The 17,859-nt window shown below is 48.1% G+C and overlaps 1 protein-coding gene across 2 annotated transcripts in view; it reads left to right on the top strand.

Annotated features, from left to right (window-relative positions):
- The first annotated feature begins 3,569 nt into the window (after positions 1 to 3,569).
- SLC8A2 (solute carrier family 8 member A2) overlaps positions 3,570 to 17,859 on the top strand; it is a 61,539-nt gene continuing 47,249 nt past the window's right edge. Inside the window, exon 1 of one of the 2 annotated variants that reach the window (XM_034438098.3) lies at positions 3,570 to 3,709. The gene's annotated coding sequence lies outside the window, so the exon portion shown is untranslated. The remainder of the gene's footprint in view (positions 3,710 to 17,859) is intronic. The other variant, XM_034438097.3, reaches the window with a different exon arrangement.

Genomic DNA, 17,859 nt, shown 5'->3' with positions numbered 1-17,859 from the left:
TCCTCCACCTCCTCTTCCCCTCCTTTTCCTCCTCCCTCCCGCTTCCTCCTCCTTCCTCCACCCTCTCTTCCTCCCTCCCTCCTCCTCTTCCTCCTTCCTTCTCCCTCCTCCCTCCTCCCTCCTTCTGTACCTCTTCCCTCCCTCCTCTTCTTCCTCCTCCCTCCTGTACCTCCTCCCTCTCCCTCCTACTCCCTCCTTCTTTTCCTTCTCCCTCCTTCCTCCTCTTCCTCCCTCTTCTTCCTCCCTCCTCTTCCTCCTCCCTCCCTCCTTCCTCCTATTCCCCAGCACAGCGACAGAGCTGTCCCTGTTCCAGATTTTGCTGGCCAATGAGAACAGATGGCTTGGGAGAAAGAGGAGAGAATGAAGTTTGCAGCGTTGCAATTAGGAAGGGGTGTTTTTTTGGGGGGGTGGTATCTTACCCTGCTGGGAAAGGTGGGGGGGCTGGAACCGTAGCCTTGCCCTTGTCCGTTCAGGAAGCCCCCACAGCATCTCCTTGGCACGCAAGGTGTGTTTTGTCTTCACCTGTAGGGAGTGTGGGCCGTTCACACGCCTCGGCTTCAGGCGAGGGAAATCACCCCATGGCTGGGAGGGAGGCGGAGCCAGAGTTCCACGCGTTGCATAAGTCACACAACAGCGTGTCTCCTGGGGATGGAGGTGTGTGTGTGTGTGCGTGCATGCGTGTGCCTCGGGCTGTTGACATCCAGGAATCCAATTCTGAGGAGGGCTCGAACCGGATTCTGCTGTATCTCTATTCCGACGAGCTTCTTAAAAGCTGCAGAAAACGAGGACTGGGGTTACCGAACCTTTTGCAGGAACGGAGGCCTCCACCCTCAAGGTGTCTGGAAAATCTAGATCCTCCTCAGGAACCCTCGAAAGAGCCCAGGCGTTAGTTGATCTTGCTGAGGAGATTAAGGGATCAGTGAGGAACAGCTGTTCTGCAGAAAATGGAGGAGAATTCACCGTTCGCTTTCGAAAAGCCGCCCGAAAGCCAAGAAGGGAGATCTTGCAGATCAGACGGGATTAGATAAATAAACGGGGGAGACGCCTTTGATCGATGGAGGGATGGAGGAACTGCCTGCCTCAAGAGGCGACGGATTCTCCTTCCGTTTTAAGACATTTAACCAGAAGCAGGGAAAGTACACAAGTAGTCCTCGCTTAACAACCATTCGAAGTTACGACGAGCCTTCCCCCCCCACACCCTCCACCCAAAAAGCAATACTTACGGCCCGATTTTGAAATTCTTAACGGCTGCACACACGTACGCACCCACGCAGCCACATCGCATTTTGGGCGCCTGGCAACCAACTTGATTGACAGCTGTCCTGCAGCCCCGTGACCACAATTTTTAATTTCCCCGTGCCCCCCCCCACTCCCAGTTTCTGGGTATAATGGATTTGTTAAACAAACCCCACATTGCTGTAACCCCTGCAAAAGTCCTAACGTTGGGCGTGGACATGTGATCCACTTAATGACACAACAGTGTCATACAGTGGTCATTCTCGGCTCGATCAAAGTCATAAATTGAAAAGTTGAGGTGTTTACCTCCCGAGAAAATGCGGTTCCCTGCCTTTCTCGAATTTCCAAGAGATTCACAGTTTCTCCCTTCTCTGGGCCTTTGCCCCACAAAGGCCCCGTGTTGTGGGCCCCCTCCCCAGAATTTCCAGCCATTATGGACCCTAGTTAGGAACTCCGGGATTTCAAACCTGTCTAGAAGAAAAAAGGTCCACACTACATTTCCATTTTCCAGATTCGGCAAGGGAGATCACTTTTCCCTCAACCAACCTCACACGGCTGTTGTGGGGGAAATGGGAGGAGGAAGGCGTACAGCTAGTCCCGGACTTGCAACAGTTCCGTTTAGTGACCGTTTGAAGTTACCAGGGCACAGAAAAAAAGCAACCGATGGTCGTTTTTCACGCTTAACGACGGTTGCAGCATCCCCATGGTCACGTAATCAAAATCCAGGAGCTTGGTTTCTTATTTGTGACGGTTGTAGCCTTCTGGGCTCATCTGATCCCAGTTTGGCGACCTGACAAGCAAAATCAATGGGGAAGAAGCCAGATTCCCTTAACAGCCTCGTTGCTAACTTGGCTGCTGCAGTGGTTCACTTCACAACGGTGGAAAGAAGGGTCGTAAAACAGGGAAAACTGTCTTAACAAACGTCCCACTTAACAACAGAAATCTTGGACTCAATTGTGGTAGAATGTGCATTATCTGCATTAGGATTGGCGGTGGCCTCCAGTTACCTATAAAGTAATAAAAGGCAGGAATAAAAATCTAATAAATAATTTCTACTGGGAAAGGAACTGCCACCGGGACCACGAGCTAGGGTTTGAGATCGAATCCTGCCTCCTGTTGGGCCAAAAGGCAAACCTGAACGAAGATGGATTGAGCTAGAAATAAGAAATCGGCCCATTTGAAGGCAGGAGAAGAAGACGCAAAGGGTTGGGGAGCAGTTGGGGAGCTGTCCGCCCCTCCTGGGTGCTGAAATGGCTCCTCCGTCTCTGGGCCGGAGAGCCAAAGAGTCCGGGAAGGCCAAGTGGGGAGACCTGGCAGAGTTGACCCTTCGTGTCACGACCCTCTGGACCCCTGGTGTTATCCGAGGACCCCTGATAGATTCAGCCTCTCGCTACTGGGGATGATGGGGCTTGTAGTTCCCCTACCTTTTGCTGGGCGCCTTCTTGTTCCCACTTCAATTTTGTCAATACCTGGAGTTGGGGGGTGCTGGCTCCCTCCGCAGATCCTCCCAGGGTCCCCCTCCCCGCTGCCCAGCCCTCTCCTCCTCTTCCTCCTCCTCCTTCCTCCTCTTCCTCCCCCTCTTCCTTTCTCTTCCTCCTCGTCTTCTTTCCTCCTATTCCCTCCTCCTCCTCCTCTTCCTCCCCCTCCCCTCCCCCTCTTCCTTTCTCTTCCTCCTCATCTTCCTCCTTCCTCCTCTTCCCTCCTCCTCTTCCTCCCCTTCTCCTTCCTCCTATTCCCTCCTCCTCCTTCCTCCTCTTCCTCCCCCTCTTCCTTCCTTCCTTCTCCTCCTCCTTTCTCCTCCTCCTCCTTCCCCCTCTTCCTCCTTCTCCTTCCTCCTATTTCCTCCTTCTCTTCCTCCCCCTCTTCCTTCCTTCACCTCCTCCTTTCTCCTCCTCCTCCTTCCCCCTCCTCCTCCTTCTCCTTCCTCCTATTCCCTCCTCCCTCCTCCTCCTCCTCTTCCTCCCCCTCCTCTACCTTCCTTCCTCCTCCTCCTCTTCCCTCCTCCTCCTCCTCTTCCCTCCCCCTCTTCCTTCCTCTTCCTCCTCCTCTTCCTTCCTCCTCCTCCCTCCTCTTTTTCCTCCCCCTTCTCTTCCTTCCTCTCCCTCATCCACCTCTCTCCTTCCCTCCTCCTTCCTCCTATTTCCTCCTCCTCTCTCCTCCTCCTCCTCCTCCTCATCTCCCGCCTGCCAGCCCCTCCCTCCCTCCAGCCCTCGCCGCCTCCCCCAGAGGCGGGCTCTTTGGGCTGCGAGCGAGGCACGCGGGCGGGCGGGCGGCTGGCTGGCTGGCTGGGGCCGCTTCTCTGCCAGCGGCCGCTCTCCCGGGGCTCCTGTCTTTGGGGTCCCCCTCCCCCGCCTCCCGCCTTGCCGGCCGCCCCACCGAAGCCACCCACCCACCCACCCACCCCGGGAGCCCGCATGGCCAAGAAGTAACCGGGCTCGGCTCAGCCATCGCGGAAGAGGAAGGGGCTTGGAAGGTAAGTGGCGGTCGCAGCTGTTCGCGGGGCTCGATCCCTCTTTCCTCCGGGGCTGAGCGTTCCCGGCCGTGCCTCGGCTCCACTCCACCCCCAGCCCCTTCGCCTGCTGCCCAGCCTCATCCTCCTCAGCCCTGTTGGGGGTTCCGCTCCGACCCCACCTCTCCAGCCTGGGCTGGGCAGGATTGGGGCACCCCCAGGGCTCCCTCCGTCTCCTCCTGGCAGGGGATCCCCACCCTGGCTACCAGCGGGAGGGAGGGAGAGAGAGAGAGAGAGAGAGAGAGAGGGAGGGAGAGAGAGAGAGAGAGAGAGAGAGAGAGGGAGGGAGAGAGAGAGAGAGAGAGAGAGGGAGGGAGAGAGAGAGAGAGAGAGAGAGAGAGAGAGAGAGAGGGAGGGAGAGAGAGAGAGAGAGAGAGAGGGAGAGAGAGAGAGAGAGAGAGAGAGAGAGAGAGAGAGAGAGAGAGATGGCTTTAATACCCTCGAGGAATTGTTGGCCAGTTAGGACCGAGACCCAGCTGGATTTTTACAAAGAGGAGGATAGGAAACAGAGGGGTACTCTTTTCCCCCCAGCCCACCCCATGGAAAAGAGCCCAACTCAACGGAGCCAGCAGCCCCAGCCTTCTTCCTTACACCGTGTTTTTTTTTTCTTCTTCTTCCTCTTGCCCATCTTCTCCGTCTCCCTGGGTATCTCCCAGGCGTCGGGCTAGGACAGTTGCTATAGACACAACTTCCGAGGTACTGAGAAGATGGTTTTCCATCTCTTCCCTCGGTACGGGCGGAGCGGGGGGGGGTGGGTGGGATACGTGTTCGAGCCCTGCCCACCCACCCGTCCGTCCGTCCGTCCGTCGGTCTGTCCCACCCGTCTCAAAATGCTTTTTGTGATTCACCACCGGGCCAATGGAATAGGCGGAGAGGGAGGGGGGGAAGCAAAGGAACGAGCGATCTTGGGGAGGGGGAGGGGGAGGGGGAGGGAGGGTGATGCGTCCAGCAAGCATATCTTTCCGGGACTCTGTATACATCCATCCAGGGAAAGAGCTGCATCTGGGACTTGGCACAGGGCTCGAATCCACCCCACCCACAAAAAAAAAAAAAAAAAGTTGCAAATATTTTATTTATTTTATTTATTTATTTATTTTATTCAATTTATATCCCACCCTTCTCCTAGTGGACTCAGGGCGGTGCACAGCCAGAACTAAGACACATACCAATACAAAATTTAAAATCATTAAAAAAGAATGATATCACTGTGGCCCAAAATTTAAAACATTCAAATTAAAACCCATTTGACAATTTAAAAGGCTAAAATATGGGTCTCTGGGCGAGCTTTCATGGCACGGGAGGTGCTGAAACGTGGAAGGGACGGTGCCAATCCGAAACATTACAGAGATTTAGGAATAGCAACACACCCTGTCTGTTAAATGCCTTTTAAACCGACGTGTATTTTCATCTGGAGTATCTTTCCATCCAGATTCCTGGAGTTTTAAACAACCAGTGGATGTGATTTGGGTTTTTTGGTTTTTTTAAAAACAAACTCATCTTTTGGCATCCGGGTGCCCAGATTCTAGGCTTGGCAGGATTCTGTTCCCAAAGCACAGAATAAAACACTTGGAACGATGGGCCCAAAATCCCCAGGAAATATTCAATATTAAGGAAGCGTTTTTACTGGAGTGGCGGTTGAGCAAGCAATGGCCCTGTGTGAGCCCCCACACTGGAAAAAAAAGGAGAAGCGTGAAATTGCAAAAATCCCTTGAATCCATTATACGTCTTTTCCATCCATTATACGTCTCAACGGCACCAAGAAAGGAAGAAAGATTTTTTTGGGGGGAGAAAAAGGATGTTTTCTGGTTTTAAAGTCTCTTCAAATGCCCAAATTGGCCCCCTGCAGGGTTTAAGTGCTCTCATTTGTCCACAGGAAAGTCTCTCTCTGTGTGTGTTTGCAGTCTGGGAGGGATTATTTTCTTCCTTTTATCAAATTTAGATCCTGTCTTCCTCCAGATATATAGAATCCAGGTGGTCCTCGACATACGACCACAGCCGTGCCCCCAAATTTCTGTCACTAAGCGAGATGGGTTCAATGAGTTTTGCTCCTTTTTTTTTTTAGAATCCAGGTTGTCCTCGATTTACGGCCACAGCCGTGCCCCCAAATTTCTGTCGCTAAGCGAGACGGGTTCAATGAGTTTTGCTCCTTTTTTTTTTAGAATCCAGGTTGTCCTCGACTTACGACCACAGCTGTGCCCCCAAATTTCTGTCACTAAGCGAGACGGGTTCAATGAGTTTTGCTCCTTTTTTTTTAGAATCCAGGTTGTCCTCGACTTATGACCACAGCTGTGCCCCAAATTTCTGTCGCTAAGCGAGACAGGGATTAAATGAGTTTTGCTCCTTTTTTTTTAGAATCCAGGTTGTCCTCAACTTACGACCACAGCTGTGCCCCCCAATTTCTGTTGCTAAGCGAGACAGGGGTTCAATGAGTTTTGCTCCTTTTTTTTTTAGAATCCAGGTTGTCCTCGACTTACAACCACAGCCATGCCCCCAAATTTCTGTCATTAAGCGAGACAGGGGTTCAGTCAGTTTTGCTCCTTTTATTTTTTTACGGCCTTTCCTGCCACGGTTGTTAAGCGAATCCGGCTTCCCCCTTGACTTGGCTTGTTGGAAGGTCGCCAAAGGGAATCACGTGCCACTGGCCCGCTGTCACCGTCACAATTACGAGCCAGTGGCCAACCGTCTGAATTTTGATCACGTGACCATTTGAGGAGTCTGCAACAGTCGTAAGGGTGACAAATGATCCTAAGCCATTTTTTTTTTAACAAGGCCATTGTAACTTGGAATGGTCGCTAAATCGAGGCTAACCTGTACATGCTTTGAGCCTTTCTTAGGGAAGACAGGAAAGAGGTTTACGCTCTAACGGGCCTGTCCCATTTCTCACACAAGATTTGGCAGCGAAGCCAAAGTGCCAGACTTTGTATCAGAATAATAGAGTTGGAAGGGACCTTGGAGGTCTTCTAGTCCAACCCCTTGCTTTAGAAGGAGACCCTAAACCACTTCAAATGGTTGTCCAGTCTCTTCTTAAAAACCTCCAGTGTTGGAGCATTCACAACTTCTGGTGGCAAGCAGTTCCACTGATTAATTGTTCTCACTGTCAGGAAATTCCTCCTTCGTTCTCAGTTGTTTCTTTCCTGGATGGGTTTCCATCTTTTGCTTCCTCTCCTGCCTTCTGGTGCTTTGCACAATAAATTCACTCCCTCTTCTTTGTGGCAGCCCTTCAAATCTTTTAATCTTTTAATATTGCATTACCCAGGGAGACGTTTACCCTCTATTATCCTTTCTTCCCCATCCTGGGTAGATTACAGCTGCACGCAAACTATGAGAAGCGAAATATCTTCCAAGAAAGTCCAGTTGCTTCTTGAAAAAAAAGCACCTTTGAGACAATCATGAGCTGGAGGACTGAGAATCTCCATAGACCAGGGGTCTCCAACCTTGGCAAATTTAAGCCTGGAGGACTTCAACTCCCAGAATTCCCCAGCTAGGTGGCTGGGGAATTCTGGGAATTGAAGTCCACCAGGCTTAAAGTTTTGCTGGCTGGGGAATTCTGGGAATTGAAGTCCGCCAGGCGTAAAGTTTTGCTGGCTGGGGAATTCTGGGAATTGAAGTCCGCCAGGCTTAAAGTTTTGCTGGCTGGGGAATTCTGGGAATTGAAGTCCGCCAGGCTTAAAGTTTTGCTGGCTGCGGAATTCTGGGAATTGAAGTCCGCCAGGCTTAAAGTTTTGCTGGCTGGGGAATTCTGGGAATTGAAGTCCGCCAGGTTTCAAGTTGCCAAGGTTGGAGACCCCTGCCATAGACAAGAAAGCCAGATGTTCTCACGTTGCTACCTTGGCTGGGACTCAACGAAAAGTGCCGGTGTGTTGTATCGCTGCCTCGTAATTTGCCGTTAGTGCCGAAGAAGCGTTAAGGAGGAGGGCTGAGGGACAGGTATAGCTGGTTGTTTACTCCATCGCATTGACGCTTTCGGCCAGAGGAAGCTGCTCACACGGATGAAAAGGTGTGTCCATGTTCTGAGATCAGCACTATTATCACACAGGTGTATGGTTGGAGAGACTCCAAATTCAGAAGCAGACTGTGCCTGTTTCTGGAGATGGATATGAAAGACGGGCCGTCCTCGACATACGGCGATCCTTTTAGTGACCGTTCAAAGTTACAACAACACTGGAAAAGTGACTTGCGACCGGTCCTCGAACTTATGACAGTCACAACGTTTCCCACGAATCATGTGGATAAAATGTGGGCGCTTGGCAACCAGCAGGCATTTCTGTCAATGGATCGCCGTTTGAGACCTTCCCAGCTGGTTTTGGATGAGCAAAGTCAAGAGGGGGGGAGCCAGTTTCGTTTAATGACCCACCTGATTCACCTAACGACTGTGGTGATTGGACGTGACTCACATCACAACTGGCCTTGCTTGGCGATGGAAATCCTGCTCCCAATTGTGGTCATAAGCCGAGGACCACCTGTCTGTCAGTGTTGGGACTTCCGCTATTGTGAGCTCGTAGCAAACGTTATTACAGGTAGTCCTCCACTTATGACCCGTAACTGAGCCCAACATTTCCATTGTTAAATGAATTTGTGCCATTTTACAACCATCCTTGCCCCCATTGTTAAGTGAATCGCTGCAAAGGTTAAGTTAGTAAGGTGGTTCTTAAGTGAATCAGGCTTCCCCGTTGACTTTGCTCGTCAGGCGGTCACAAAAGGGGATCATGTGACACCGGGAGACTGTCACAGTCCCAAATAGGAGTCAATTGCCAAGTGTCTGAATTTTGATCATTTGACATGCAGATGCTGCCGGGGTCATAAGTGTGAAAAATAGCAATAGCCCTTAGACCAGTGAGGGCTAACCTTTTTGCCATCGCGTGCCAGAAGCAGGGGGAGTGGTGTGTGTATGTGTCACGCACGTGCCCATACCCATAATTCTATGAACCCCGCCCCTGTGCATGTGCCCGCGACCCCCCCCCCCACACTCCCCTTGCTCCTGGCACGTGATGGCCCGGTGGACCCGTTTTCCTCACTCCCCAGGCTCCAGAGTCTTTCTAGGAGTCTGGGGAGGGTGAAAACAGCCTTCCCCACCATCCCAGAAGCCCTCTGGAGGCTGAAAATAGCCTGTTTGCCAACTTCCAGTCCCACTGGAGCTGAGCACGTGTGCCCATCAATATGGCTATGCGTGCCACCTAGGTTCGCCATCATGGCCTTAGACTTATCTACTGCTTCACAGTGTTTTACAGCTCTCTCTAAGCAGTTTACAGAGTCAGCATCTTGTCCCCCCAACAATCTGGATCCTCCTTTTACTGACCTCAGAACGATGGAAGGCTTAATCAACCTTGAACCCATCAGGATCGAACTCCTGGAAGTGGGCAGAGTTTGCCTTCAATGCTGTATTGTAACCACTGCGCTCCATGGCTCTATATCTATCTATCTATCTATCTATCTATCTATCTATCTATCTATCTATCTTTATCTATCTCTCTATCTACTGTATCTCTCTATCATCTATCTCTATCTTCTTTCTTTCTATCTATCTATCTCTATCATCTACCTCTCTTTATTTCTCTCTCTATCTACTGTATCTCTCTATCATCTATCTCTATCTTCTTTCTTTCTTTCTATCTATCTATCTATCTCTATCTTCTTTCTTTCTTTCTATCTATCTATCTATCTCTATCTATCTACCTACCTACCTATCTATCTATCTATCTCTATGTATCATCTACCTCTCTTTATCTCTCTATCTACTGTATCTATCTATCTATCTATCTATCTATCTATCTATCTATCTTCTATCTTTCTCTCTCTACTGTATCTATCTATCTATCTATCATCTGTCTCTATCTTCTATCCATCTATCTATCTATCTATCTATCCATCCATCCATCCATCCATCCATCTATCTATCTATCTATCTATCTATCTATCTATCTTTATTTCTCTCTCTATCTACTGTATCTCTCTATCATCTATCTCTATCTTCTTTCTTTCTTTCTATCTATCTATCTATCTCTATCTTCTTTCTTTCTTTCTATCTATCTATCTATCTCTATCTATCTACCTACCTACCTATCTATCTATCTATCTCTATGTATCATCTACCTCTCTTTATCTCTCTATCTACTGTATCTATCTATCTATCTATCTATCTATCTATCTATCTATCTATCTTCTATCTTTCTCTCTCTACTGTATCTATCTATCTATCTATCATCTGTCTCTATCTTCTATCCATCTATCTATCTATCTATCTATCCATCCATCCATCCATCCATCCATCCATCCATCTATCTATCTATCTATCTATCTATCTATCTATCTCTGTCTGTCTGTCTGTCTATCTATCTATATCTCTATCATCTACCTCTTTTTATCTCTCTATCTATCTACTGTATCTATCTATCTACTTACCTACCTACTACCTATTTATCTATCCATCCACCCACCCACCCACCAATCCATCCATTTTCAATAGCAATAGCACTTAGACTTATATACCACTTTACCATGCTTTTACAGCCCCCTGTAAGTGATTTACAGAGTCATCCTATTGCCCCCAACAATCTGGGTCCTCATTTTACCGACCTTGGAAGGCTGAGTTAACCTTGTCAAAATGGTCATAAGTCGCTTTTTTCCCTGCCGTTGTAACTTCGAACGGTCACTAGGTGAACCATCGTAAGTTGAGGACTACCTGTGGAATATACCGTGTGAAAGGAGGAACAGAAATGACAAGTTTCTCTTAAACTCAAGAAATGGTGACAAAGATCAGAAAGTTCACACTCCTTTCACCTCTGTCCCATTTGGGCTGCATCTCTCTCTGGCCACCCTCATCATCTTCTTTTAATGACCCCATAATCCCTTGCCTTGGGGTGGAGTCTGGGCAACTGAATGGAGCCGAGTGTTTACTGGCTGGATGCCTTTCCTGTCGCCAGTGCAGAGTTTTGTTCAGCAGATATATTCTCGTCGTGCCCAGAGAGAGAAATATCTGCCTCTACCTAGGATCGAACTCACCGCCTCCTGATTGTGAGGCCAGAGCTCCACCTCTAGGCCACCGCACCACTCTCTCTGGTCACCATGTCAGATACCAAAGCACCGTCCCAAAGACGAATGTCTCTTACTCCAGGATTGTACTTATTCAGCAGGAGTGAGAATCGATTAGTCTCGCATAACAAAGGCTAGAAGGAGCAAAACCGTGAGGTTGTTTATTTTCTTCCATGCCTAATTAAACTAGGAGAAAAGATTCCAAAAGACAGGATAATCAACTTGAGGTGGTCTTAAGGGAGATTGCATGTTTAGGGGCAGTCTATCTGATTAAGTTTCTTCAGAAGGAAAAAGCAGACCCAACATTCGTTGCCATACCCAACAGGGGAACATCCTGAAACACTTTGGGAGACAGACAATCCCCACTTTAAATCTATGTTTATGCATCCTCATAGATCCCTTCTAAAACATAGGTGCACATGAACCAGTTTGGTCTAGTGGTGAAAGCTAGAAACCAGGAGACGGTGAGTTCTAGTCCCACTTTAGACATGAAAGCTGGCTGGGTGATTCTGGGCCAGTCACCAGGAGACGGTGAGTTCTACTCCCGTTTTAGGCAAGAAAGCGAGCTCGGTGACTTTGGACCAATCACCAGGTGACAGTGAGTTCTAGTTCCAGTCTAGGCATGAAAGGCAGCTGGGTGACTTTTTATCTCTCCCTCCCTCCCTCCCTCTCTCTCTCTCTCTCTCTCTCTCTCAACTAACCTCACAAGGTTATTGTTGTGGGGAAAACAGGAGGAGGAAGCCAAGTATATTTTATTTATTTATTTGATTTTTATACCGCCCTTCTCCAGCAGGACTCAGACATATTTATTTATTTTATTTAATTTAATTTAATTGAATTTATATACCGCCCTACTCCCGAAGGACTCAGGGTGGTGAACAGCCATAGAATAAAACATATAAATACAAAATTTAAAATAAAATAAAACGAATTAAATAATTTGGCTGAACAAATTTAAAAACCCCAATAATTTAAAACCAAATTTAAAATTTCCATTTAAAAAGGGAAAAGACTTAGGTCAGGTCAGCTTGATGAAATAAGAAAGTCTTGAGAGTGTGACGGAAGGTATGCAGATCCGGGATCCTCCGTATCTCCGGGGGGAGCTCGTTCCAGATGGCGGGTGCCCCCACAGAGAAGGCTCTCCCCCTGGGGGCCACCAGTCGACATTGTTTGGCCGACGACACCCGGAGGAGCCCCTCTCTATGGGAGCGTACTGGGCGGTGGGAGGCTATTGGTGGTAGCAGGCGGTCCCGTAGATAACCAGGTCCTAAGCCATATGAGAGATGTTCACTAGTTATTTATAAAATAATAAAGACAGGATATAATAAATAGACACAACCTACTTGATAAGGTAATGGCATTCAAACGCACTTCTTAAGTCCTTCAAGTATCTGGGAACGCACTCAGGTGCTTTCTGCACCCCCACCCCAATAGGGGAGAACCGAGCCATGCCATGTGTGAGTAAATTTGCACAAACTACCTTCTACTCCGAGGGGCAGATATCCTAGTAACAAGTCCCAATCTGCTACGGGAAAAAACAAACAAACAGATGGGTATGTGAGCACCTCCAAATGTGGACGACATCAATTCCACACCTTTCTCTGCCATCAAAAAAGACACTTACTCCCCCCTTATCTTGTTGCCGTACAGTATTGGTAACCCCCCCCTCCCCATACAGTACGTTCCCATGTGCTTTCTCTCGTCTCCCCTCCTGTGGCTTGCAAAATTCTCCCTTTTGTGATCTCCTGCGGCTCCTCTCTTTCTACAAACCGTAGGAACTACCTTCCCACCGTAGACTAGGCAACACCCAGAATGAATTGGTAGATATTTGTCTCTGGGCTGGCTGGCGCTGATCTAATTTGCCACCTTATTCCAACCGCTGAAAGGGAAGAGACACACACAAAAGACATTCTGGTAAACGACAAATGTCAGATTCTATCTCCTGCAAGACAGAGATTAAACGGAGCCCAGGAGATGCTATCGAACGTATATGGGGCAGAAGAAAAGGGGGGAAGGGAAACAGAGCCCCCCCCCATCCCCACAGGAATGCAGATTTACGTTGTTTTGCATTTTCCAACCCTACGTGTCCAAAATTCATCGTTCTTTGAATAGCGGTGTTTTTTTTTTTTTCGTTTTAAAATATAACGGCGCTGGGTATAATAAGGAGAAGCCTGTCCAAATATGCATGTATTTATGGAAATGCAACCTCCAGAAGTTTCAGGAAAAGAAAAAAAACCTGCACGGCCTAACAAAGCTGCAAATAAAAACGCATATATTTGAAGTAATCTGTACCCGAGTGCATTAAAATATTAATTGCAGACCCTAAAAAAACCCAACTTGAATTGTGGGTATTTGGACAGATTGCATTAAAAAAAAAATGAGAAACTCCAAGAAACAGAAAGAGAGTGAATGCAGATTTTCTGCTTGTTTCTCATTCCTAAAGCCATTTATAGTATAGCATCTTTGTAGATGCAACATCGTATGCGTATATAATATTTCAAAATTTAAATAGGCAGAAATTCCCAGTGCCCCCCTCCCACCCACCCCACTACTGTGATTTGCCATCCTAGTCCCTAGTCTAAAGACTTTAGAGGCAATGTTGGCAGGAATCCAGATTAAAGCTGTATTTTTGTCATGGTGATAAGGCTATGGGTTAAGTTTCTCTAAGAAAACCTTCTGGTTTAAAATCTGTTCATATGAACTGGAGTTCTGACCTTACTACAGCTGCAATTCTGGATAAGCATTTCTTTTAATGCATTTGAAGAAACGCTGCAGGAATTGGGTATGGCTAGTCTAGAGAAAAGAGGGACTAGGAGTGACATGATAGCAGAGTTCCAATATTTGAGGGGCTGCCACAAAGAAGAGGGGGTTCACCTATTTTTCAAAGCCCCAGAAGGCAGGACAAGAAACAATGGATGGAAATTAATCAAGAAGAGAAGGGACCTAGAATGAAGGAGAAATTTCCTGACAGTGAGGACAATTAATCAATGGAATGGTTTGCCTCCAGAAGTTGTAAGTGCTCCGTCACTTAAGGTTTTTGATTGGGCCAAAGTCACCAAGCCAGCTTTCACGGCTGAGGCAGGACTAGAACTCACCGTCTCCTGGTGATTGGCCCAAAGTCACTCAGCCGGCTTTCATGGCTAAGGTGGGACTAGAACTCACTGTCTCCTGGTTTTGGTCAAAAGTCACCCAGCCGGCTTTCATGGCTAAGGTGGGACTAGAACTCACCGTCTCCTGGTGATTGGCCCAAAGTCACCCAGCTAGCTTTCATGACTAAGGTGGGACTAGAACTCACTGTCTCCTGGTTTTGGTCAAAAGTCACCAAGCTGGCTTTCATGGTTGAGGCAGGACTAGAACTCACCATCTCCTGGTGATTGGCCCAAAATCACCCAGCTGGCTTTCATGGCTAAAGTGGGACTAGAACTCACTGTCTCCTGGTTTTGGTCAAAAGTCACCAGGGCAGCTTTCATGGTTGCGGCAGGACTAGAACTCAACATCTCCTGGTGATTGGCCCAAAGTCACCCAGCTGGTTTCTATGCCCAAGATGTGGGAATTAAAGACCGCATATATTAAGTTCATTGGCACGCTGTCTAGGGAATTCTGGGAGTTGAAGTCCACTCCTCTCCGAGTTCCCAAGTTGGAAAAACACTGTCTTCAAAGGAGCAATGCTTCTATGGCTGATGTTCTTTGCACACTGATTACAGACAGACATGTGTGCAAGAGCACCCAGGCTGTGTAAAGTAGGCGGGCCCAAAGGAGTTCCCTAGCAACTGTTTCTAGCGGTAGAGATGACGTGACTTGGGATCGTTCAATGGGAGCCCATCGCTGTCCCTTTACGGGGGCTGCTGCTACCCCCTCGGCAGCACATGTGAAACGAGCCTCCCGTGTGCTTTGTCTTAGGAATAATGTCCATTTCTCCCGCACAGAACATGCAGCTCTCAAGAGGGTATTAAATTCCACCCCTCTCTAATGAGGCTTTATTGACTTACAATCCATTTTGGAAGCCGATCTGTGAATTAATGAGAAAAGACCTTTTTAATTTTCACTAATTTTCTCCCTTGCCTTGCCGTTTTGCGGTAATTCAGACGTGTGCTAATCCCCATGTACTTCCAAGAAAAAGGAGAGAGGGAGGGGGGAAATGTTCATAATCTAAAGACTTTTTCTTCCGGAAAGCCAGAATAAACGTTAGTATTGATTTTTGGCACCTCCATCCGCAAGAATCTCTAAACATCAAAAGGAAGCGGTTTGACTTATTACCTCTGGTCTCTTCCCCTACTTGGAGGGACCTCTATGCGTTCATTTCCAAAAAGAAGAATATTTTTCTGGAACAGAAATAGACCGTCAGCTTTATGGAGTGGGAAAAATGTTGGGCTGGAAACCAGGAGTCTGAGAGTTCTAGTTGTACCTTAGGGGTGAAAGCCAGTTGGAATACTTTTTGCCAATTACCAGGAGACACTGAGTTCTAGTGCCACCTTAGGCATAAAAGCTGGCTAGGTGACTTTGGCCCAATCGCCAGGAGATGGTGAGTTCTAGTCCCACCTTAGGCATGAAAACCAATTGGGTGACTTTGGCCCAATCGCCAGGAGATGGTGAGTTCTAGTCCCACCTTAGGCATGAAAACCAGTTGGGTGACTTTGGGCCAATCGCCAGGAGATGGTGAGTTCTAGTCCCACCTTAGGCATGAAAACCAGTTGGGTGACTTTGGGCCAATCGCCAGGAGATGGTGAATTCTAGTCCCACCTTAGGCATGAAAACCAGTTGGGTGACTTTGGGCCAATCGCCAGGAGATGGTGAATTCTAGTCCCACCTTAGGCATGAAAACCAATTGGGTGACTTTGGCCCAATCGCCAGGAGATGGTGAATTCTAGGCCTGCCTTAGGCATGAAAGTCGGCTTAGTGACTTTAGGCCAATCACCAGGAAACTGTGAGTTCTAGTCCTACCTGATGCATTAAGCTGACTGGGTGACCAGTCGCTCTCTCTCAGCCCACCTCACCCCATAGGATTGTTGTTTTGGTTGGGAAAATAGGAGGAGAAAGGAGCATTAAATACAATCATTGCCCAGAAAAGATTGAATTTTTTTTAAAAAAATAATAAATGTAATGGTAACACAGTCACTGAATGTATGTGGAATCCCAGTCTTTAATCCCAGTGTTTGTAATATCAAGATATTACTAGGCGTCCCTGTTAGGTAGAGGTATACTGCTCTTGAATATGGAGTCTCTACCATGCCAAACATTTACTCATTGCTCTCTTCTCTATGGAGATTCACCAGCGTCCAGGTCTTGGTTGTCCCAAAGGTGCTTTCTTTTCAAGAGGCAACTGGAATTTCTGATTTTTTTTAATTGGAAGACGTTTTGCTTCTCATCCAAGAAGCTTCTTTCCTTCTTCCAAAGCTGGTTGGAGCTTCCGCCTTGCTGTGTTTAGAGGCACAACAACAACAACAACAACAACAAAAAAGGCCAGAGGAACCAGTTGGAAGGGGTAAAAACATGCAAAAAAAATATATATGATTGAATTAGGTATTTCTTGGACTGCAAACACCTGTTCTCCTTTGGGTCTTAACCAGTGAACTGTGTGGCTTTTAAGGTAGACTTTTTTTGTAGAAACAGGTTCTTAGGCAGGGCCAGCTGCTAAGGAGGCGGGGCTGGAGGACTGAGTAGCATCAAGCTGGCAGCCTTGATCTGCCAATCACAAGCCTCCCTTGTCCCCTTCGTGGACTTCCCTGAGGGACCCCGCTTGAAAAGGCAGGGAGGCTGTCATCAGAAGCCTGCAGATGTGAGGCCAACGCTGAGCCAATCAGGAGGCGGGTCCTTGGCCGTCTGAAAACTTGTGGGGGAGGGGAAGGCCACAAAAATTCCCTAGCTGCCTCTGGGGCCAGGTTGTTAGGGGTGGGAGGGAATCCTATCAGCCTGTTTGAAGTGAAAAAGCAAGGAAGATATTGGTTTCAGGGCTCTCGGGCAATACTGGTTGTCCTCGACTTACGACGACACTGAGGCCCCGAATTTCTGTTGCTAACCAAGATGGCGGAGCGGAGACCAGTCCAATTTTATAACCTCTTTTTGCCACCGTTCTTAAGCGAGTCACTGCAGTCGTTAAGGAAACCCCACGGCGGTTAAGTGAATGCGGCTTCCCCCATTGACTTTGTTTGTTGGAAGCACCGTCGTAAGTGTGAGTGTGCGGTCGTAACTCGCTTCTGTTCAGTGCTGTTGTCTCTTGAGGTGGGAAAGAGCTGCCCAACTGGGCCAAAAGGGGGAACGGCGAGCCTTTTCTGGGATATGCCACAACAGCGCCCCCTCAACTTTTCCTGGCTTCAGGGTGGTACTGCAGCTTCACGTCCACCAGTCAGGGGCTGACAGGAGGCAGCCAATAGGATTCCAGCTGGGGCCCTTAAAACAGGTCTACTTTGACCCCACCTGTTGGGCCATGTTCCTGCTTAGCCCACCTCCCTCTTCTTTGTCCCCTACAGCTGTCCAAAAACTCCCTGGCAGACCCAATCTCCTTCCCGGTTGCCGCGTTAACATCTGGATTTCCAGCCCTGAATGTGCCAGGGCTTTGTGTGTGTGTGAGTCTGTGTCTGTGTGTCTGTGTTAGTCATGAAGGCAGCTTAAGGCAGTTATTAAGAAGTAGCAAACCCTCAATCGGAAAGGGGAGACATGTTAATTCGAGGCCCATTGTTGTCCTCTGGTAGAACGAGTCTCCCGGATCTTTTAATTGGTGTTTCACCCAGATACACTTAATGAGGCTATTATGTTAATTACAGGAATGTTTATGTTGGAAACTAGTAGAAGTCCTGGTTTCTCCTTCCTGGAAACGAGGAAGGCTATAGACTTCTTTCTCCCATCGGCTCCTGAAACGCTGGACAGCTCCTAGAATGCTGAAAAGCTCCTGAAACGCTGGACAGCTCCCCATGGCAGTAAACCAACATGATCTAAGATAAACCCACATGCACCAGAGAACATGGATTCATAGAATTATAGAATCCTAAGGCTGGAAGGGACCTTGGAGATCTTCCAGTCTAACCCCTCCTGCCCAAGGTAGGAGTCCTTACACCAATAGTTGTGCAATCTTTTCTTGAAAACCACAA

The sequence above is a fragment of the Pantherophis guttatus genome, chromosome 10 (assembly GCF_059756535.1).
Source record: "Pantherophis guttatus breed Tessera chromosome 10, ASM5975653v1, whole genome shotgun sequence".
Taxonomy (NCBI): Eukaryota; Metazoa; Chordata; class Lepidosauria; order Squamata; family Colubridae; genus Pantherophis; species Pantherophis guttatus.
The sequence above is the reverse complement of the archived record's forward strand: the minus strand, read 5'-3'. Positions and strand labels throughout refer to the sequence as shown.